This window comes from Pithys albifrons, chromosome 3 (assembly GCF_047495875.1).
Source record: "Pithys albifrons albifrons isolate INPA30051 chromosome 3, PitAlb_v1, whole genome shotgun sequence".
Taxonomy (NCBI): domain Eukaryota; kingdom Metazoa; phylum Chordata; class Aves; order Passeriformes; family Thamnophilidae; genus Pithys; species Pithys albifrons.
The window spans coordinates 46,428,416-46,450,632 of record NC_092460.1 but is presented as its reverse complement, the minus strand read 5'-3'; the positions used below and the strand labels follow the sequence as shown (position 1 = coordinate 46,450,632).

At 44.1% G+C, this 22,217-nt stretch overlaps 1 long non-coding RNA gene across 1 annotated transcript; it reads left to right on the top strand.

Moving 5' to 3' along the window:
* The first annotated feature begins 10,832 nt into the window (after positions 1–10,832).
* Positions 10,833–20,051, top strand: LOC139669368 (uncharacterized). The gene is made up of 4 exons (XR_011697253.1): positions 10,833–11,017; positions 14,758–14,838; positions 17,718–17,861; positions 19,045–20,051. It is a non-coding gene; the product is annotated as an uncharacterized lncRNA (long non-coding RNA).
* Positions 20,052–22,217: the final 2,166 nt, after the last annotated feature.

Genomic DNA, 22,217 nt, shown 5'->3' with positions numbered 1-22,217 from the left:
CTCGATATTGCTGTCTCTTGTTTCACTCACACTAAATCCTCTTTACATTCTCAAATTAGTTTTTGAAAGTTTGGAAGAGAAGTGAAATATTTTCATATACCTACACATAAAGACTGCAGAAAACCCACCCAAGGAAAAGAAAAACAGACAAGAGTAGCACCCCTTTCATCTACTTCCAAATTAACCAAGGAATTAATGCATTTATGTAGCACCCACCCAATAATGATACAGCCAGCTAACATACACACTAAATCCCATAAAGCAGTGAAACATCTTTGAGCAGTCCTTCTTGTTACAGAATTTTCAAGGATCTGGGGCTTGACATTGTTCTATAACAAGGATTGCACTGGTTTTAATTTTGAGTACTGCAGCAACAGTGTGCACCTTACAAATGCATGACAAGATGGTGATTTTACTGTGCCAAAGCTTAGTAGGGAATTCTACAAAAAGAAATGCCAAAGAGATGGATCCAGAAGGAAAACAGAGGATCATGGAGAACATAAGAAGGCTAAACAAATACCTGCTATGTTATCAGTGAGTTTTTAGTGACACACAAGCAGAGAGCAGCTTTGGGAAAGCACCAGAGGAAACTCAAGGAACAAATTATTTATTGGGAAAGTACCAGAGGAAGTTCAAGGAATAAGTCATTTACAGGCACTGTGTTCCAGCTGGGGCAGAGACTGGAGGAAAGAACACAGAGCTGTTCATTAATTAAGTTTGTAAGTTAAGTCAAGCTCAAGGTTCTTCACAGGTTGGCAGCACAAATAGATACCAACATTGCAGGGCAGAAGGTAAGAGACAATCAGAAGCCTTGAAAATGGAGATCACTGTCTCAATAGAAGGATGAATCCATTTAGACCCAAAGACCAAGGCAGTGGATCAACCCAGGAAAATAAAGGCAGGTTTGGAATTTTCTGAGTATTTTAAAAGATCACAAACCTAGTTCTTCTTGTTTTTCACATTCAGAGAACTTTGTCCTTCATCCTGCATCTTGTTACTCAAACAGCCTTCATGTTTCAGATTTTATTTCACCAGAAAGAAAACTTCAAAGCCACTTGCATGCAAATGTAAAATGCTGTATCACTTCCTTTTCTTTTGCGAAGTCCAGTATGTGTTTTAACTGAAAAATAAAAGTGGCATTCTGGGAAATGCAAACAAGCATCCTTTCTTGGCAACGTGGTGGTATGAATCCAAGCCGAAAACATTTGGGGTTTTATTTTCTTTTGGAAGAATATTCATATCCTATTATTGAGGTGATTGTTCCAGAGGATGATGGCAGAGCTAAACAACCAGGAAAGAAAGGCTATGAACAACAAGAAGCCAACCTACAAAAAAGCAGGTGTTGAAATTAAACAAAGGAGAGGACTATAATTTCTATTAATTTGAATATGAAAATATAATAAAGCAAAAATAAGAAAGAGACTGAGGAGCAGCTTGCAAGAAATATTAAAATAAACCCCACGTTGCCTTCTTCAGGAACCTGCCAAGAGGTCTGCAAGACAACAGATAATCAGTTCATACATAAGGGCACATGGTAGCAGGGGAAAGAAAACAGTGGGTTGCTGTGGAGGAATCTGCAGAGATTCCCATAGTGGAATCTTCCTGGGCAACCAGAAGAGTCTGTGTCTTAATTCATAAGGTCAGTGAAAGAGATTATGAAAGAATCCATGCAAATTAGCAGGCTCAAATGGCTATGGTTGGATGGGCTTCTGATGATTTTTCAATGGTTGTGGGAATCTGGAGCGTTCCCAGCTGACTGGAATCTACCAAATATCCCAATTTTCAAGAAGGGCAAGAATGTTGACCCTGGAAACTCCAGTTCTGTCAGTCTCCCTTCAGTGCCTGGTAAAATTATGAAGATTATTCTGGGAGATATAGAAAAACACCTGAAGGACAATGCAGTCACTGGTCACAGCCAGCATGGCTTTAGGAATGGAAAGTCCTGCTTATCAAACCTGATTTCCTTCTATGACAATGTGACCCGCTTGGCTGGTCAAGGGAAGCCAGTTGATGGGATCCTTTGGGATTTCAGGAAAGCTTTGGATACTGCATCTCACAGGATCCTTCTGGACAAAGTGCCCAGCCTACAGCTGGATAAACACATCCTGTGGTGGGTGAGCAACTGGATCATGGGTCGGGCACAGAGGGTGACAGTGACTGGGGTGACATCAGACTTGTGACTGTCTGTAGTGGGTTCCTCAGGGCTCCATCCTTGGCCCTGTGCTCTTCAACATCTTCATCAATAACTTGGATGTAGAACTGGAAGGGACAATGAGGAAGTTTGCAGATGATACAAAACTGGGAGGAGCTGTTGAGTCCCTGGAAAGGAGGGAGACCCTGCAGGGAGACCTGAACTGGGCAATCACCAACCCTGTGGAGTTTAACAAGGGGAAGTGCCAGACTCTGCCCCTGGGATGGGGCAACCCTGGATGGACAGACAGACTGGGAGTGAGATGCTGGAAAGCAGCACCAGGAAAGGACTCTGGGGATCCTGGTCAGTGGTCAGTTGGCCACAAGTCAGCAGTGCCCTGGAGACAGGAAGGACCTCCCTGTCCTGGGGGGCATCAGGCCCAGCATCACCAGCCGGGGCAGGGAGGGGATTGTCCTGCTCTGCCCTGCACTGGGGCAGCCTCACCTGCAATGGGGGGACAGTTTGGGGGGACACAGTGTAAGGAAGGGATAAAGCTCTTAGAAAGTGTCCAAAGGAGGGCAGTGAAGAGGGTGAAGGGTCTGAGGGGAAGTGTGTGAGGACACTGAGGGCACTTGGTGTGTTCAGCTGGCGAAGAGGAGACTGAGGGGAGACCTCAGTACAGGTACAACTTCCTCAGGAGGGGCAGAGGAGGGGCAGGCACTGATCTCTGCTCTGTGTGACCAGGGACAGCACCCAGGGAATTGCCTGAAGTGCCAGGGAAGGTTTAGGTTGGGTATTAGAAAAAAGTTCTTCCCCCAGAGGGTGGCTGAGCACTGAACAGGCTCCCCAGGGCAGTGGGCACAGCACCAAAAGGCTGACAGAGCTCCAGGAGTGTTTTGGCAATGCTCTCAGGCACAGGGTATGACTCTTGGGGATGGTGCTGTGCAGGTCCAGGAGTTGGATTTTGAGGATCTTTGTGGGCCCCTTCCAACCCAGGATATTCTATAACTCTGTGATATATTTGCTGTCTAATTCTCTGTATTGCATTAATTGTCTTACTGAGTTAGGGGCTGAGAGTTTGCTCCTATGCAACACTGCTCAAATATGGCTAACAGAGCTGGTTGGCCTTTCCATAGACACTTCCAAAATTGCCCTTTCCCCTTCAAATTCAATTATCTTTGCCCATTAGCTGAAGTCTCAAGAAGTGTGATGTCTTTCCACATTACCCCCACTTCCACAAACACAAGTGAGCTCCCCAGAATGTGTGTTACTGAGGTTAACATACAATAAAGCTTCACATAGGAATTCCCAAATCCTTTGCTTAGAGTTACAACCTCTTTCCATTATCACAGAATCCCAGACTATTCTGAGTTGGAAGGGACCCACAAGGATCATCGAGTCCAACTCTTCAGTCAATGGCCCACATAGGGGATTGAACCCATGACCTTGGCATTATTACAGCCAAGTTTTACAACTGAGCTAATCTCAGGGTCAATTAGAAATCTCTTTGTTCGTTGGCTTAAAAGGTTTGAATCTATTCTTTGAAATTCAGCAATTATGTTAAGCCATGAAGTCAGACTCCAATTTCTAGATGCTGTTATGTCTCCCATAAACTATAAAAATCATATAAAAATCAGACTTTTGGTCCTGCAACTGGTGGAGCCTCTTGCAATGTTTGGGCTTTATATCTGAGGAATCTCTTTACATGCCTAAAAGCAACTATGGTTTTCACAGATCTGAGTGGTTTGTGATCACAAACACAAGGATGTGTAGGGAAAGCGAACTTGTTTGACTCAGAAATGTGACAACGTTTACTCTCATAAACATTTTGATGGTGGTGTGAATGTCACTGCAGCACAACATGGCATCAACCTGTATGTCTCAAGATTCCACTTCAAAACAGGTTTCATGTAAATGAGAAGCAAAATTCCTGTAAGTAGCACTGACACCATGTAAAGAAGCAGGAAGCTACCTAGAAATGTGATGATACAGATCAAAGGTGTTTAATAGAAGATAGGTGCTCTCATACAGTCAGAACAAAAATAAGAGGGAACAAATTCTGCAAAACTTTCAAATTACCTGTTGCCATGGCAGCTCTAATGAGGTTACGGATGTTCACAAGTTCAAACCATCCTTGGCTGCAGTGCTGTGATCACAAGGTTCTTTTTCCACCCCTTACTCTTCCTATGGATTTCTTCTGCAAATTCCATCTTAATTTTGCCTCGTTCAAATCAGTCTGGAGTAATGTGTGAGGTTATAGAACCACAGAATGGTTTGAGTTGGAAGGGACCATAAAGATCATCCAGTTCCAACCCCCTGCCATGGGCAGGGACACCTTCCACTAGCCCAGGTTGCTCAGAGCTCCATCCAGCCTGGCCTTGGACACTTCCAGGGATGGGGCAGCCACAGCTTCTCTGGGCAACATGTGCCAGGGCCTGCCCACCCTCACAGAAAATATTTATTTCCCAATATCCAACAAAAACCTACTCCCTGTCAGTCTGAAGCCATTCCCTCTTGTCCCGTCACCACATGTCCTTGTGAAAACTCCCTCTCCAGCTTTCTTGCAGACCTCCTTCAGACACTGGAATGTCGCTATGAGGTCTCCATGCAACCTTCTCTCCTCCAGGCTGAACAGCCCCAATTGTCTCAGCCTATCTTTGTAGGAGAGATGCTCCAGTCCTCAGAACAACCTTGTGACCTCCTCTGGACCCACTCCAACAGGTCCATGTCCTGTAGAGGGCTCCAGAGCTGCTCATTTCTCAAGCAACTCCTTGCAGAGCTTTCTTACTGAGAAATAGGTCAACATTTAGTAGCCACCGCCAATTAGTGGATGATTTTAATAAACAAGAATGCAAGAAGAAGCTTTTAAACAACCTGATTTGAGCCACCAGCAAATGCCACTGTGGTTTCAGCAACCTTTGAGGCTCTGAGTAATATGAAAATGGTTGCTTCAAGAAGTGGAGGTAAAGTCTACACATGGGCACCTTCTGTTCTCTCCGTGCCAGGGCTGAGATGACCTCACTTGTCACATCCATGGCCTTCCAGCTCTATCAGGGCTGGCTGGCAGATTCACTGGGACAAAGCCAGAGCGGAAGCCTTGAGAGTCAGGACTAACGATGTCCATGGTCTGTATAAACCACCCCCCTCTTCTCTATTCTCAGACTTTCATTTACAGCACTTACCATGTCACAGTCAATGGAAGTTCTTTAACCTGTGATTTATTTGCTGGTGGTACTCTCTTTGTTACAGGAGGAATGTCTACAAAGGGAATGGGAAGATGGTGAATAAGACCCCAAGCAAAATTCTCACACATCTATTTGTTCCTGCACTAAATGTGACTTGTGTGACTGAAGTTTCTGAACCCTGAAACATCAAGATATTGAAAAATCCCTATAACCTGTAGCTTTCTTGAGAGTTTTGAGATGGAACCAGCAGAAACAGGATTATGTCCAACAACCTCTAAAGAGAAATAATTGTACACTACACCCTTAATTTGAATGACTGTGGGTTTTGAGATTGATACCTTTCAGCAGTGTCCTCTATTTTTTAGTTTTACTATGCATGGCTGGAAAGTAGCTGGAACGGGACATTTGCAAGAAGAAAGGGACCTGTTCAATGAATTCTTAGGCAATTAACAAATGAACCTGAGAAAAACTGACAATTCTGCTGAACTTCAAAGAGTCACTCATGACTAGATATCTAGACCTTCCCATCTCTGCCTTACACCTTCTCCTCCCTCAAGTTGTCTTTTTCCAGGAACTCAGTAAGGGAGTTTTCCACACTGTAAGTTTTTGAGACTCACTGCACTCCTCTTCGTATTCCTTTTGTATCAAAATAAATTATTTACATGAGTCATATATGACTTGCACAGCTTTTGAAATGCACAATATGAGTCCTGATCTTATCTGAGTGATTTCTTCTGAGCTATTGGAGACAGTCAGGCTTTAATTGATTGCAACAAAAAGACAAAAACCCCTGAAAAAATAGGGGGCTTTATTCAATGTAGAATTACAATTTTTTTTATCTTTTTATTCTTTAACATGCAAATAATACCAGTTCAAAATTATACAGTCAAAAATAAGTTATCCAAGCTTGCAAATGCTAATTCAGGTTAGTTGAACAAGGGATGGATCAGAATTCCATGGTTTGCCTCTTTAAGCCCATATCCAAACTCAGGCAGGATGGAAATAAGAGTAAGAAAAAGACTGTTATGATGTTTCCTGCAAGAATAACTCAGTTTAGGGCTTTCAGTCTATCGAAAATGTCATTAACATATTTTCATAGGAAACATTCTTTCTCCTTCCCACTCCCCCTGTCTCTGACAAACTACTTTATGCAACTCATCCTCTTTAAAACCAGTGTTCAGTATGGCGCAGTAGAGACATCTAGTGAATATTTTGTGTTATCAAAACACAAAGGATTAACGCTGGAGTGGGGAAAAAACACCTTCCAAACCCTTGAAATACACTTCTAATGGCAGCTACATCTTTACATGCTCTCCTCAAATCCACTGTCAAAATCATTCTGCCAATTCTGGGCAAATATTAAAATATACAACAAAAAACAGTGAACAAATATCACTGGCTCCTCTGCCTCCAGAGCCTCTTTAACTCTTTCCCCAAGTGTCTTCAAAAGCCTTGGATAAATAAATTCAGTCTAGTTTTGCATTGCTGGCACCAAAGACACAGTTTAGTGTTTAATTACAAACACAAACCCGTTTCCAAAATTATTTCCCTTCCCTTCCCTTCCCTTCCCTTCCCTTCCCTTCCCTTCCCTTCCCTTCCCTTCCCTTCCCTTCCCTTCCCTTCCCTTCCCTTCCCTTCCCTTCCCTTCCCTTCCCTTCCCTTCCCTTCCCTTCCCAAACCTTCCCTTCCCAAACCTTCCCTTCCCAAACCTTCTCTTCCCTTCCCTTCCCCTCCCAAACCTTCCCAAACCTTCCCTTCCCAAACCTTCCTTTCCCTTCCCAAACCTTCCCAAACCTTCCCTTCCCTTCCCTTCCCAAACCTTCCCTTCCCTTCCCTTCCCTTCCCAAACCTTCCCTTCCCAAACCTTCCCAAACCTTCCCTTCCCAAACCTTCCCAAACCTTCCCTTCCCAAACCTTCCCTTCCCAAACCTTCCCAAACCTTCCCTTCCCAAACCTTCCCTTCCCTTCCCAAACCTTCCCTTCCCAAACCTTCCCTTCCCAAACCTTCCCTTCCCAAACCTTCCCAAGCCTTCCCTTCCCTTCCCTTCCCTTCCCTTCCCTTCCCTTCCCTTCCCTTCCCTTCCCTTCCCTTCCCTTCCCTTCCCTTCCCTTCCCTTCCCTTCCCTTCCCTTCCCTTCCCTTCCCTTCCCTTCCTTCCCTTCCCTTCCCTTCCCTTCCCTTCCCTTCCCTTCCCTTCCCTTCCCTTCCCTTCCCTTCCCTTCCCTTCCCTTCCCTTCCCTTCCCTTCCCTTCCCTTCCTTCCCTTCCCTTCCCTTCTCTTCCCTTCCCTTCCCTTCCCTTCCCTTCCCTTCCCAAACCTACCCTTCCCAAACCTTCCCTTCCCAAACCTTCCCTTCCCAAACCTTCCCTTCCCATCCCAAACCTTCCCTTCCCAAACCTTCCCTTCCCTTCCCTTCCCAAACCTTCCCTTCCCTTCCCTTCCCTTCCCAAACCTTCCCTTCCCAAACCTTCCCTTCCCTTCCCAAACCTTCCCTTCCCTTCCCTTCCCAAACCTTCCCTTCCTTCCCTTCCCTTCCCAAACCTTCCCTCCCATCCCTTCCCTTCCCTTCCCAAACCTTCCCTTCCCTTCCCTTCCCAAACCTTCCCTTCCCAAACCTCCCTTCCTTCCCAAACCTTCCCTTCCCAAACCTTCCCTTCCCTTCCCAAACCTTCCCTTCCCTTCCCTTCCCAAACCTCCCAAACCTCCCATCCCATCCCTTCCCATCCCTTCCCAAACCTTCCATTCCCTTCCCTTCCCTTCCCTTCCCTTCCCTTCCCTTCCCTTCCCTTCCCTTCCTTCCCTTCCCTTCCCTTCCCTTCCCTTCCCTTCCTTCCCTTCCCTTCCCTTCCCTTCCCTTCCCTTCCCTTCCCTTCCCTTCCCTTCCCTTCCCTTCCCTTCCCTTCCCTTCCCTTCCTTCCCTTCCCTTCCCTTCCTTCCCTTCCCTTCCCTTCCCTTCCAAACCTTCCCTTCCCTTCCCAAACCTTCCCTTCCCTTCCCAAACCAACCCTTCCCTTCCCAAACCTTCCCTTCCCTTCCCAAACCTTCCCTTCCCTTCCCTTCCCTTCCCAAACCTTCCCTTCCCTTCCCAAACCTTCCCCTTCCCAAACCTTCCCTTCCCTTCCCAAACCTTCCCTTCCCTTCCCTTCCCAAACCTTCCCAAACCTCCCTTCCCAAACCTTCCCTTCCCAAACCTTCCCAAACCTTCCCTTCCCAAACCTTCCCTTCCTTCCCTTCCCTTCCCTTCCCTTCCCTTCCTTCCCTTCCTTCCCTTCCCTTCCCTTCCCTTCCCTTCCCTTCCCTTCCCTTCCCTTCCCTTCCCTTCCCTTCCCTCCCTTCCCTTCCCTTCCCTCCCTTCCCAAACCTTCCCAAACCTTCCAACCTTCCCTTCCTTCCCAAACCTTCCCAAACCTTCCCAAACCTTCCCTTCCCAAACCTTCCCTTCCCTTCCCTTCCCAAACCTTCCCAAACCTTCCCTTCCCTTCCCAAACCTTCCCTTCCCTTCCCAAACCTTCCCTTCCCTTCCCTTCCAAACCTTCCCTTCCCTTCCCTTCCCTTCCCTTCCCTTCCCTTCCCTTCCCTTCCCTTCCCTTCCCAAACCTTCCCTTCCCTTCCCTTCCCTTCCCTTCCCAAACCTTCCCAAACCTTCCCAAACCTTCCCAAACCTTCCCAAACCTTCCCTTCCCAAACCTTCCCAAACCTTCCCTTCCCAAACCTTCCCAAACCTTCCCACACCTTCCCTTCCCAAACCTTCCCTTCCCAAACCTTCCCTTCCCAAACCTTCCCAAACCTTCCCACACCTTCCCTTCCCAAACCTTCCCTTCCCAAACCTTCCCAAACCTTCCCTTCCCAAACCTTCCCTTCCCAAACCTTCCCTTCCCAAACCTTCCCAAACCCTCCCAAACCTTCCCTTCCTAAACCCTCCCAAACCTTCCCTTCCCAAACCTTCCCTTCCCTTCCCAAACCTTCCCTTCCCAAACCTTCCCTTCCCAAACCTTACCAAACCTTACCAAACCTTACCAAACCCTCCCAAACCTTCCCTTCCCAAACCTTCCCAAACCTTCCCAAATCTTCCCTTCCCTTCCCTTCCCAAACCTTCCCTTCCAAACCTTCCCTTCCCAAACCTTCCCAAACCTTCCCTTCCCAAACCTTCCCCAAACCTTCCCAAACCTTCCCAAAACTTCCCAAACCTTCCCTTCCTTTCCCAAACCTTCCCTTCCCAAACCTTCCCTTCCCAAACCTTCCCAAACCTTCCCTTCCCAAACCTTCCCAAACCTTCCCTTCCCAAACCTTCCCAAACCTTCCCAAACCTTACCAAACCCTCCCAAACCTTCCCTTCCCAAACCTTCCCAAACCTTCCCAAACCTTCCCAAACCTTCCCAAAACTTCCCTTCCCAAACCTACCCAAACCTTCCCTTCCCAAACCTTCCCAAACCTTCCCTTCCCTTCCCAAAACTTCCTTCCCAACCCTTTCCTTCCCAAACCTTCCCTTCCCAAACCTTCCCAAACCTTCCCTTTCCAAACCTTCCCTTCCCAAACCTTCCCAAACCTTCCCTTCCCAAACCTTCCCAAACCTTCCCAAACCTTCCCAAACCTTCCCAAACCTTCCTTCCCAAACCTTCCCAAACCTTCCCTTCCCAAACCTTCCCAAACCTTCCCAAACCTTCCCTTCCTAAACCTTTCCTTCCCAAGCCTTCCCACACCTTCCCTTCCGACACCTTCCCTTCTCAAACCTTCCCAAACCTTCCCTAACCTTTCCTTCTCTTCCCTTCCCTTCTCTTTCCTTTCCCTTTCCTTTCCCTTTCCTTTCCCTTTCCTTTTCTTCTCTTTTTCTTTATTTTATTTTATTTTTTTTATTTTAAGGTTTTTTACCTCTTTGTTTCTCTCTTTCCCTCTTTCTTTCTCTTTTTCCATCCCTGGAAATGTCCAAGGCCAGGTTGCGTGGGGCTTTGAGCAACCTTATAGCAATATTTTCAAACCCAACTTTTAAATTAACTTTATTCTCCATGAAATAAATAAATAAAGAAAAGGAAAATGCATGAAACTTTATTTCCAGAGTCTTGAAATTAGATTTTTCAGCAATATCAGATGTTGTCTCTGTTCCTGCTTTCTGGTTTCAATCTTGAACTATCAAAGTTTTGGAGGAAGTGATTTGATAACCATGAACCGAAGCAATTAATCACAAAAAGAGCAATCTAATCGTCACAAACTAAGCAATGTAATACTCACAAGCTGAGCTGAAACACATTTCAGTGCCCAGTTGGTTTGAGGAGGACATGAACACGCTCAGCCTGTCGCCAGCTCGAGTTCCAAAGGAAAATCAGGAGTGGACTGAAGGTCCCAGTTGATGAGAAAGATGCTTACCATGCTTTTATGGATTTTTTAATAGAACACTCACCAACAGAAGAGCCTAAGGATGAAGAACTGTTTACCCAAAACTACAAGGTGAGAATTTACATTTGAAAAGAACAAAAGAAAAAAAAAGGGTTCTAGTTTCCTTCCGCTTCACAGCCATCTAAACCCCGTTCTGACCTATTGTGGCGTGATGGAGGAAGGCCAAAAATAGGGGATGGCACTTCTTCATCAGGGAGCCCATTTTGATTGCAGGGCTCAAAGCAGCTCCTCAGAATGGCAAGTGAGGTGGTTTATGCCACAGTGGTGCCCAAGGAAAGAGCAAATTTCGCTTCAGAAGCTTCAGATTCAGGTAAAAAAAATGGTCATCTTAATGCCACTTGCTTTTTCCTTTGCTCAGTGCCACGTTGTTAAGGTTTTCTTTCTTTCTCCAATCACTCAGAAGTCATGTTGAAAACATTGTGATACCTATTAACAGCCTCTGGTTTTCATGTACCTATCTGTTTGGCAATTTCATGTTTATTAATAGAATAAATAGTGCAGACTGACCTTTAAAATCCCATTTTGTATTTCAGTGGCATGGCTGAACTGTGCTGTTTCTGAAACTAATTAATGTTCAGACACTAATTATTGGAAACTCATTGGCAGATGAAAGGACTTCTCCCTCCTGCAGTACACTTGTATTTTGTACTTTATTTCGATTCGCTTTCTTAGACATCAGAAATATTTTTAAATTCTAAAATGATAGGTCTGTTTCTATTTTCTTTTCTTCTCTTTCTTTTCCTCCTCTTTCTTTTTCTCTCACTATCTCTCTCAGTCCTTCTCTTTCTTGCTTTTCTAAAAGTTCTGTGTTGAGAAAAACACAAGTCAAGATTTAATAGAAGTTTCTGTACTTTTGAAAACTCTTAGTCCAACAATTTGTGGATGACCTACTGACACCTTCAACTATAAAACTGCATCACATAAAAATTATTTTCAAGTAATGAAGTGCAAAATACATCCATTGATGGATATAGTCAGGAAATAATTCATGTTTTTAGAATAAAAGTATATTTGCCAATATGAGGTTCTTGGAAATTCAGCATCTAAAAATTTTTATGGCCAATTATGGGCTAATTAAGTAACCAAATTTCATGCAAAACTTTTTAGAGAAGACAGCATAGTGTTTAATCTATCAATAATCTTTTTGCAAAAAAAACCTTTTCAATTGCAATAGTAAAAGATCATCAATTCTTGTCACTTCTGTAAACCTTGCATCCCTTCTGGTGTCCCAATAAATGCTTTATTTTAATATCCTCCTAAAACACTGACTTCCACAGGCTGATTGTAATATCTTGCATGAAGAAATACATTAAATCCATCGTGAATATGACATCTATTAATAGCATCAGTGTTCTAGTGAGATACAGTGAAAAAAAACCCCATGTTCTTATATATTAAAAAATTTCCATTATATATTCTTACAATCAGTTTCTATGTGTTTTCCGAGTGCAGGGAACTGAGCCCTCATCTTCTTCCAAATGCTCTTAAACTGTTCTGACTCCTTGGCAGCTGCGTGAGAAAGAGGATTAGGTCTGAAAAAATGGATTGGATCCAACATTTTTTGTAAGTCTAAGATAGATTTCAGCACCTCTGGAACCCTCAGGACGTTGCTTTGGTGTTTGCCATTACAGTGAGTTCAGAGCAGTGAAGTTGCCTCTCATCCTCCTGCCTGAAAAAGCTTCAAAGAAGTCTTATTCCATCCTTATTTTACATGCAAGGCTAAATTGGCTCTTTTGAGACAGGAATAATGTCCTAATTCATGAAAACAGTGTGAGGGGTTCATACTGCCCTACCTGTGAGCATTTTTTTGTTGTTAGATTTCAATATTTGTGCTGCCTTGCCTGATTTCATGGCTCTGAGTCTGCTCTGCTTCCCCAGAGCCACCACACTTGTCCACTATTACTCTGCAACCTTCTCCCCCTCTGTCTTCAGATTCTGCTTCCTTGGTTTTGTGCATGAGGAGGGCAGAGCTTTTCACCTCCAGTTCTGAAGTTTGCATTTTCTCCTGTATTCTCAGGCATTTCAGAGAAAAATCTGTTTGGTTTCTCCCTTAAGATTGAAAAAAATTCATTTCATATGCTATCAGCAAATTTGATGAAAGCAGCTCCTGGGAAATGAGGCAAAACATGCAAAGCAGGCAGTGCCCAAGGTGGGGTGTTGCACTTGATATAAAAATACAGCCCCTGCCTTCCTTCCTTCTGCTGCCACACCTACCAAAAACTGCTGTGAAACGTGGCCTGCCTCTCACCCCTTTCCTCCCACTCCTACCCTGACAGTTCATCCCTGGATTTAGTACCACCAGAAGGAGGATAAAGTGTGGCACAGGGCAGTTCACCATCCCCTTACCCCTGCACTCATCTCCCTTCTTGTGCCTCTCCCCATGAGCTTTCCTGGCTGTCCAACATTGCTGAATTGGGCCAGTGGTGCTGCTGTAGAATCACAGAATCACAGAATCGATTGGGCTGGAAAAGACCTCCGAGATCATCAAGTCCAACCCTTGGTCCAACTCCAGTCCCTTTACCAGATCATGGCACTCAGTGCAACGGCCAAGCTCAGTTTAAAAACCTCCAGGGATAGTGTAGACACCCCCTGGGCAGTGAGATGACTCCTGGGCCCACCTTTGAGGATATGAATTGACACCACTGCCTGTGTGATGCAGCTTCACTGAATAATAGAGGTCAGGTGCCTAAATATCATCTTTGCCTTCCTTGGGCTCTGCATCCAGCACTGGCCATTGAAGCCAAGGAATGGGTTGTTTTTGCAGGGATAGGGAGAGAGATCTCTGCTCTTACGCAGTGTGAGCATCCCTACATAAGAACAGACAAGTGTGGGCAAAGCCTCCAGAGATAAGGATCTCCTGTGAGACAGGAGATCTTAATTCTTGGGGTTCAAGTTGATTATTTTCAGAAAACCACATGTTTTCTTGGGAAAATGAATGGCTTGATGCTGAAAATCCTGCTGCCAATTCCTCCTCCAGCCCAGCTTGCATTATTGTTCACTAATCTGGTGATGGAGCTCTCCTGATGGTCCAGAAAACACTACTGAGGCTGGGAATCCAAAGGAAGTACAGTTTGCCAGGCATTCCCAGATTTCTGGGGAAACCCCATCCTGGTATTTTTTATGCTCTCTGTGGGATGTAAAAATCTTTTAACAGCTGGTGCAGCACTTTTTTCAGTGTTTGCAGCCATGCCAGTGGTTACTGGGGCATAAGAGGGTTTTCTACTCACTGACCACCAGATATGGAATGGGGAGATCTCCATCCTGTCACATTTGAAAAGCTAATGTAAGACTAGAGGAAGTTCTGGAGTGCTTCCCATGGGCTCCATGCATGGAAAGCAGGGACTGGAGGAAGATTGTGTGGTTACCAACCATGAATAAAAATCCCATTTGAACACATGGAAGGCTGAAATTGAGGAAGAAAAAACTTTGGATGAAATTTAAATAGTATGTTTATATTTTAAAAACATGTTAAAAGTTCTATTTAATTTATTAGTGATGGAAAAAATAGCTTGTCTTTACTCTAGGCACAGACTTTGTTCCAACAGGAACTGTGCTCCTCTTTGTGAAAGAGGAAACAAGGCAAAAGGCATATTTGGTACCCATGTATATGACCTGAATTCACTAGGAAGAAGTTTATTGAGAAATAAACAGACAAAAAATAATTTATCCAAAAAATCCATTAATTTCTGTTTAAACATTGACAGAATGTATATATGTGAATAAAAGATATGGAATAACAAGAAAAAATAGAATTAATATTGAAGTTATTCAATGTGTGACAACCTATGGTCACCTAGAAGGGTTTATTTTAATTTTCTAAGATTTAATAACTAAATAACATTCCTGTTTTTTATTTGGAAAACTGCACAGCAGGACAATTATTTGCATGACCTCTCTGAGTAATTTCTTTTTGGCACATTCAGTCAGTGACAGAAAAAAAGGAATAAGCAGCATCCTCTTCTCCTTTTCCCGGAGAGGGTCTGACACTGCAGGGTATTGAATGCAACAAGAATGGGCAGGTTCTAATAGCAGTACTCTTTGTCCCTGTAGATGATCCACTCACATATGCCGAGGTGAAGGTGGAATGGAGACCTGACAGACCTGACAGCACAGCCAAAATGACACATTCAGGTACTGCAGCACTGCAGGACACTTCATGTTTTCTCACTGTATTTTAGCCTCTTTGTATACCATCATAATTACATATTTATGTACAGCGGGGGAGTTGCTTAGGGCTAAGTGTCCAAAGACGTGTTGATAATGGGAAAAAATCCTTCCCTGTGAGGGTGGGCAGGCCCTGGCACAGGTTGCCCAGAGAAGCTGTGGCTGCCCCATCCCTGGAAGTGTCCAAGGCCAGGCTGGATGGGGCTCTGAGCAACCTGGGAGGGTGGAAGGTGTTCCTGCCCATGGCAGGGGGTGGGATGAGATGATCTTTAAGGTTCCTTCCAACCCAAATCATTCCATGATTATATGATTCTATAATACAGAATCTATATATGATTCTGTAATATAGAATCACAGAATCATAGAATCAATTGGGTTGGAAAAGACCTCCGAGATCATCAAGTCCAACCCCTGGTCCAACTCCAGTCCCTTTACCAGATCATGGCATTCAGTGCCACGGCCAAGCTCAGGTTAAAAACCTCCAGAGATGGGGAATCCACCCCCTCTCTGGGCAGCCCATTCCAATGCCTGAGCACTCTCTCTGCAAAGAATTTGTTTCTGCTCTCCAACTTCAATTTCCCCTGGCAGAGCTTGAGCCCGTGCCCCCTTGTCCTATTGCTGAGTGCCTGGGAGAAGAGACCAACCCCCACCTGGCCAGAACTTCCCTTCAGGGAGTTCCAGACAGTGCTGAGGTCACCTCTGAGCCTCCTCTTCTCCAGGCTAAACACCCCCAGCTCCCTCAGCCTCTCCCCACAGCACTTGTGCTCCAGTCCCTTCACCAGCCTGGGCTAATTAAAAGACCTTTAAAACCTTTCCCTGGGGTTCCTGAAGGCTGCTGATGACAGCAAGGCCAGCAGGTAAACTCACAGGGCCCAGGTTTGCCTAAGGCTAAACTTTTTGTGCCTCAGCCCCAGCTAAGCCTGTGAGGATCCCCAGTGATGGTGTCCTTTGCCTCTGGGTCTCAGTCCAGCACTTCTGAGGAATGCTAATTTAGAATTCATTTGGTGGTGGAAGCCCCTGCATCTCTTTGCAACAGGTGATTTCAATCCATTTTTCCCTTCTCCCCACTCCTGAGGATGCTCAGAACATTAATTTTATACTAGAGGCATTTGCAAACTCTTCTCTTGTTTTAGCAACAATTTCCATGTAATATTTTCATTTTTTAGTGTGATCAAAAAGGCCAACAATAGTATTTAAAGCAAAACTGAGTTACTCTTACAAAGTGATAGCCAGAAAGCCAAAATTTTGGACGGTGTTTTGACAAGTGTCAGAAAATTGTGCCTATTATTTCTTCATTAAAATTTTAAGATACTTTAAGCTTTCTCAAACTGTGTAAGTAAATTTTGTTCTGCAATGTGAAATGGCTTTGATATGAGTTTTAACTCTATGAGGTGAGAATGAAAGAAAATATTGCATTCATGCAATGCAGAAGAGCAATTAAGCTATTTATAGAAAAAAGTGGTAGCTGTGGAAAATGCAGGTGAGGACAGATATTTCCACTGGGGTTTTAGTTTGGCCTTACAACGAGGAAAAAGAAACTGAAAGCTTCAGATGGTCTTTCTGATGAAAAGTGGTGGTTGGGCAGACAAGAGTGGGACCAGCAGAGAGCTCAGCCTGGCTGTGACAAAGGGAAAACCAACTTCCTGCTTTCATTGAAATGCCCTATGGTTTCATCCCAGTGAATCCAGGATGGGATTGCAGCATGAAAGGTGTGGTCAGTAATGCAGTTTTGATATATGAATATATATTTTGGCTGCCTTTTTATAGCCCAGTCCACACTTCCTCCCCTCCTCTCTCTGATTCTGCACACACTGGTGGTATGTCCGGGTTTTCAGAATTGCTTTTTTCAAGGAACAGCAAAATCGATATATGTTATAGTTATGAATAATTGCTGTAGGAGAGCTCTGTCCCTTCACATTCTTCAGAGAAACCTCTTTAAAAACCACAGAAGTTGGGTGTTTGTTCTGATTCCAATTTAGATTGGGATTTACATGGAAAATATGAAGGAATGGGGATCTAATGAGCACAATGATCCTGGTCAGGATTACAGATGGAGCAGAAAATGATGGAGGCAGGGATTTAAAGACTATAGAAACAAGCATTTCATTGTTGTGCTTAAAAATTATGATAATCTGGAAGGAATCTCTGGAATTTCAATTTACTTATATTTCAAATTGTAATATTACTTATAATGCCTTTTCTTAAAGTCTGAACATGAACTTCAGGATTTCCTTGTGGGTCTTCACCTTCATAACCTCAGGAAAATAACACATGATAGCACAACCACTGCAAGCCATTTTCCAAGGAAAAGCCAGGGAATATTCCAGAGTGGGAAGCACTGGCAGCCTTGTGTGTTGACACAGCAGTGTTGACAAAGCTGTGCTCTGCCACAGAAGGCAAGAGGTCACATTTTGAGGTGTTTTCTCAAAAGCTATGATGACAAAAATCAGGACTGGCCAGGAAAAGGGCTCTTCTGCTGCTGAAAATACGCTTTTCTCTATATACACAGATACACACAGGTTTGTAAACATATAAACCTATATTCTTATAGAGCTGCCAGATCTATAGCCCCCAGTGTAACACACTCCTGCTGAAGGCCTGGGTACAGTGATTTTCACAGAATCACAGACTATGCTGAGTTGGAAGGGACCCACAAGGCTCATCAAGTCCAACTCTTAAGTCAATGGCCCACACAGGGGATTGAACCCATGACCTTGGCATTATTACAACCAAGTTTTAACCAACTGAGATTACTCAGGGTCAATTTTGCACCCTCCCATAACTCAGAACAAAACTGACTTGCTTTCTGCCTATGGTGACATCTCTCTCCCTTGTCCCTTGGGCAGTGACCTGCTTTGATTGCTCACACTGGTGGTACATTGTTTTCACCCTGGTCTTCACTGCAGTGATCCTGCTCATCACTGTCATCCTCCTGGCAGTGACATGTCCCAGACTCTGAGGGGGACACTGACATCCTGCTGGCATGCAAGGTAAGCCATTTTTAAGGTACAATAGCTTTGCATTTATCAGAGGAGGTACAAGGAAGCTCCCAGACCAAATGCTGAGTTGTTGAGTGAATCACAGAATCACAGGACATGCTGAGTGGGAAGGGACCCACAAGGGTCATCAAGTCCAACCCTTATCCCTCACAGGACCATCCCCAACAGTCACACCCTGTACCTAAGAGGATCAATCAAACACTCCCTGAGCTCTGTCAGCCTTGGGGCTGTGCCCACTTCCCTGGGGAGCCTGGTCAGTGCCCAACACCCTCTGGGGGAAGAACCTTTTCCTAATATTCAACCTAACCCTCCCCTGGCACTTCAGGCCATTCCATCAGGTCCTGTCCCTGGTCCCCACACAGCAGAGATCAGTGCCTCCCCCTCCTCTGCTCTTCCTGAGGGAGTTCAGTCTGGAATTTGAAGACAACCAGGATAACAGTTTGATTTGGACTATGAATGGCAGTGAACAGCTCTCAGAGAAACCCTTCCCATCCACACCTAGTGTTTATGTAGGGCCATAAAACAGGTTCAATCACTCCGCCAGGTCATTCTCCCTGGAAGTTGTCACTGGACAAACCAGTGCTTTCTAGTCATAGCTGCATGACCAGACCTCTATCCCAAGGCATCCTAAATCTTGCCATGGTCCTCATGAAATACAGATGTCATAGACTCACAGAATCATAGAATTGATTGGGTTGGAAAAGACCTCCAAGATCATCAAGTCCAACCCTTGGGCCAACTCCAGACCCTTTAGGCCATCATGGCATTCAGTGCCACGGCCAAGCTCAGGTTAAAAACCTCCAGGGATGGGGAATCCACCCCCTCTCTGGGCAGCCCATTCCAATGCCTGAGCACTCTCTCTGCAAAAAAGTTTTTTCTGATCTCCAACTTTAATTTCCCCTGGCAGAGCTTGAGCCCGTGCTCCCTTGTCCTATAGCTGAGTGCCTGGGAGAAGAGACCAACCCCACCTGGCCAGAACTTTCCTTCAGGCAGTTCTAGACAGTGCTGAGGTCACCTCTGAGCCTCCTCTTCTCCAGGCTAAACAACCCCAGTTCCCTCAGCCTCTCCCCATAGGACTTATGCTCCAGTCATCTTTACTCATAGGACCCCCACAACAGGTTAAACTTCAGTGAGATTCTCTAATTCTAATAGCTTTTGTCTCTTTTATTTCCAGATAACTCAGCACAGAAAGATTCTGCTTCTCCAACAAAACAGGACACAAATCTTGTTTTCTTTTACATTATTTTCTCTGAAGAGACCTTTATGAAAGAAGATATATCATCAGTGTGATCCCTCTTCAGTTATGCCATCCCAGACCTCTGTTAAACCTCTAACCTCTCCATATCTAGGCAAGACATACATTAATTTTATTTGGAATTTTCTTATTCCTGTAATATCAGCAACCATTGAATTATATCAGTGCATGCACCAAAGCATGAGTTCAAGCTGCTGCATCAAAAGTTGGATTTGGGTCTTGTTTAGACAAAAAAATATGACCCAGTGGAATGGTTTGAGACATACTTTTAATTCCCATCTGACTTAATCCTGCAATATTTTTGCAATTTGGATAAGCTTTTAGATTGCATGATGTGCAAGTGCAAAAGTTCCTGAACAAAATAGGGAATGTGAAAGGTTGCACTAAAGATTTTAGTAAAGCCCAGGTTTGGACTTGGTTTTTCTTCTCTTGACAGACTTCAGTGGGATTTGTGTGAGAGGACTATTGAAGGTGCAAGAAACTATATTTGTTTGGTAGAGAAGTCTCAGTCTTATCCCCTCATTGGTTTGAATAAAATTACTCTGTTCTACTTGTCCAGAAGAGCATCTCACAATATATTCCTTCTGACTAGGGACAGTAATAAATATTGTATTTGGTTTGGTGGGTTTTTTTTCCAAATGCTGTAGCTTCAGTTAAAAGAGAGTCCTGCACTGGAATTGAGGCATGGGAGGTTCAAATGGATTTGTTTGTAATTATTATATTCTCTGTGTTTATGTTATTTTCAGTTGTTATCCATCACAACTTCTTTAGGGCTGGCTGATATCAATGATTTGCAGACCCTGAGCAGGAGGGGCCTGTACAGCAAATATTTCTGGAATTGCTTCTTGCACCTAAGCTTGTCTGTGTTGCTGTTGATAATGTACCCCATCTCCACAGTGAAATCAATAAAAGGATTTAGTAAAGCACTTGACACTCTGGTGTTTGTTATTATGTTGGTTAGACTAGCAGAAAAATAACATTTAGTATTTTTTATGACTGTAACACCTTTGAGTTGTTATTCTGAAGGTGCTGGCACCTGAGACACAATCCTGTGCACTGAGGGGACAATGGGGTAAGCACTGACAATGGGGTCACTGGTTACAGACATTGTGTATGTGACACCAAAAAAAATAACCATGTGACTGTCAAGCTGGCACTAGGGATTTATGGCACACCTGTTTGACAGACCTTGTTACTTACCCTTTTTTTTCAGTCTTACCCTTTCCCTCCCCTCTTCAAGATAAAGATGCAGCCCAGAAAGCCCAGAAAGCCTGAAATTAGACCCAAGACACAGGCAAGAGACTGGACATTTAGCAAGTGGAAGGTGAGCAGGCAGAAATATTAGATGGGCAGTAAAAGAAAACACAAAACAATCAGTGAGGTGTCAGAACCAAATACTTTTAATAATCCCCTTTTTAAATATTTGAATACAACTCTATCACAGAGGAAAGGCTACATGACTGGTATGTCCAGGGAGTTCCATTTCTTTTACCCTTCTGCTTCCAAATGTCTTCAGCCAACAGCCTCCCAGTTACTCTGGGTCATACACCTTGCAGATTTCTACAGCCTGGAGAGAGAAGAGGGAAAAAATTATGGCAATTTCTCGGATATTTGCTTCTTAGCCTATCGCTTTGTGAAGTGTAAAGAGAGACAGGACAAAGGGTTTTCATTGTTCCTGGCCTTTTTCATCATCCTAAAAGTATTAAAAATTTGATGTCTGGTCTCCTAGTTTAGTCAAAGAATCTCTTGGAAGTTTCAGAAAGGAGGGAATTAATTTTTTGTATGCCATATTATGCTGGAGATTGGAGAAATAGCTAAGTTTTTATCCATTTCCATTCTCCAGCTGTAAATAAACTATACCAACACAACATGGAAATGAAAAAAAGCAAACCCCCAGTCCCCTGTTTAACACTGTCCAAATATCCTTCTCATTTGACACATTTTTCCTTTTGGAAAGTCAAAGACGAATGGTGATGGAAAGTTACAGCTCTGCTTGATCACCAAGACAATGTTTCACCTCCCCAGACACAGATTAAACATGTTGGGATCCTGAGGAGCATTGCCTGACCTTCTCCTTCAGCGTCCCATCTCACTTGGTTTTCCAGTGTGACATGCTTTTCTTTGCTATCAGTTCCAAGCTGCTGTCCCAGGCGGAAAGCCATGTGAGGACAAACAGAACTGTGGTTCTAGATAACCAGAGGGACCAAAGGAGATTAAACACAAGAGAAAGCCTTTAGGGTTGTAGGCTGCAAAAGCAGGTGTGTTGAGCTGTAAGAGCACTTCATCCCTTTTAGAAACAGCAAGAGAAGAGGGATGGGTAGGCAGAGAGAGAAAACAGTAAAATCTTTAGAGATGTCAAGATGCTGTTCCACTGGTGGTGGGAGTAAAGGTTATTACAAGTTCTGTGAAAGATCTGTTAGATCTGCTGGCCTTGTTTTCAAATGTGCCCCTTGAATCTATAAAGGAAACCTTTTATAAAACTTATGCTTTCCCATCCCTCTGAGTTAGTTCTATTTGGTTTCTTTGGATCCTTTCTGTCACCAAAGAAACTGCTACAGAATCGCTTCCACTGATGGCTCCTTTTGACTCTGGTTTCTTTCTGTCACTGTTACCTGCTCTTTCCTGCTGTCACTGTTACATAGCTTATTTTATGTTGTCACCAGAAATACTCTCTTCCTTCGACTACAACCTCCAGGTATAGACAGAAAATAATTGATTTGTTCACTCCCTGATTATCTGCTGGGTGACAGACGATGTTCTCCAATGGTCCCTGAACGCCCCAGCCAAGAGGGCTCCTCTAAGCCCTCACTTTTCCCATCTTAGCCTTTCACTACATCCCACTTCATACACTCTCTAGCAGCTACAGAACCTGATGGAGAAAATGTAGGTCAGTGAGTTAATATTTATCTGGTTTTCTTCTGTGGGTCTCAGAATTCTTCCTGGCTGTGAACCACTTTCTAAGATGATCCTTTAGAATGACCCAAATAGCAGCTAAATGTGGAATGAAACTCTACTTTTTGTAGGCATGGAATTCCACTTGGACTCACAGTTCCTGGCTATTTTATGTTTTAGGACCAGAACAAGGACCAGGT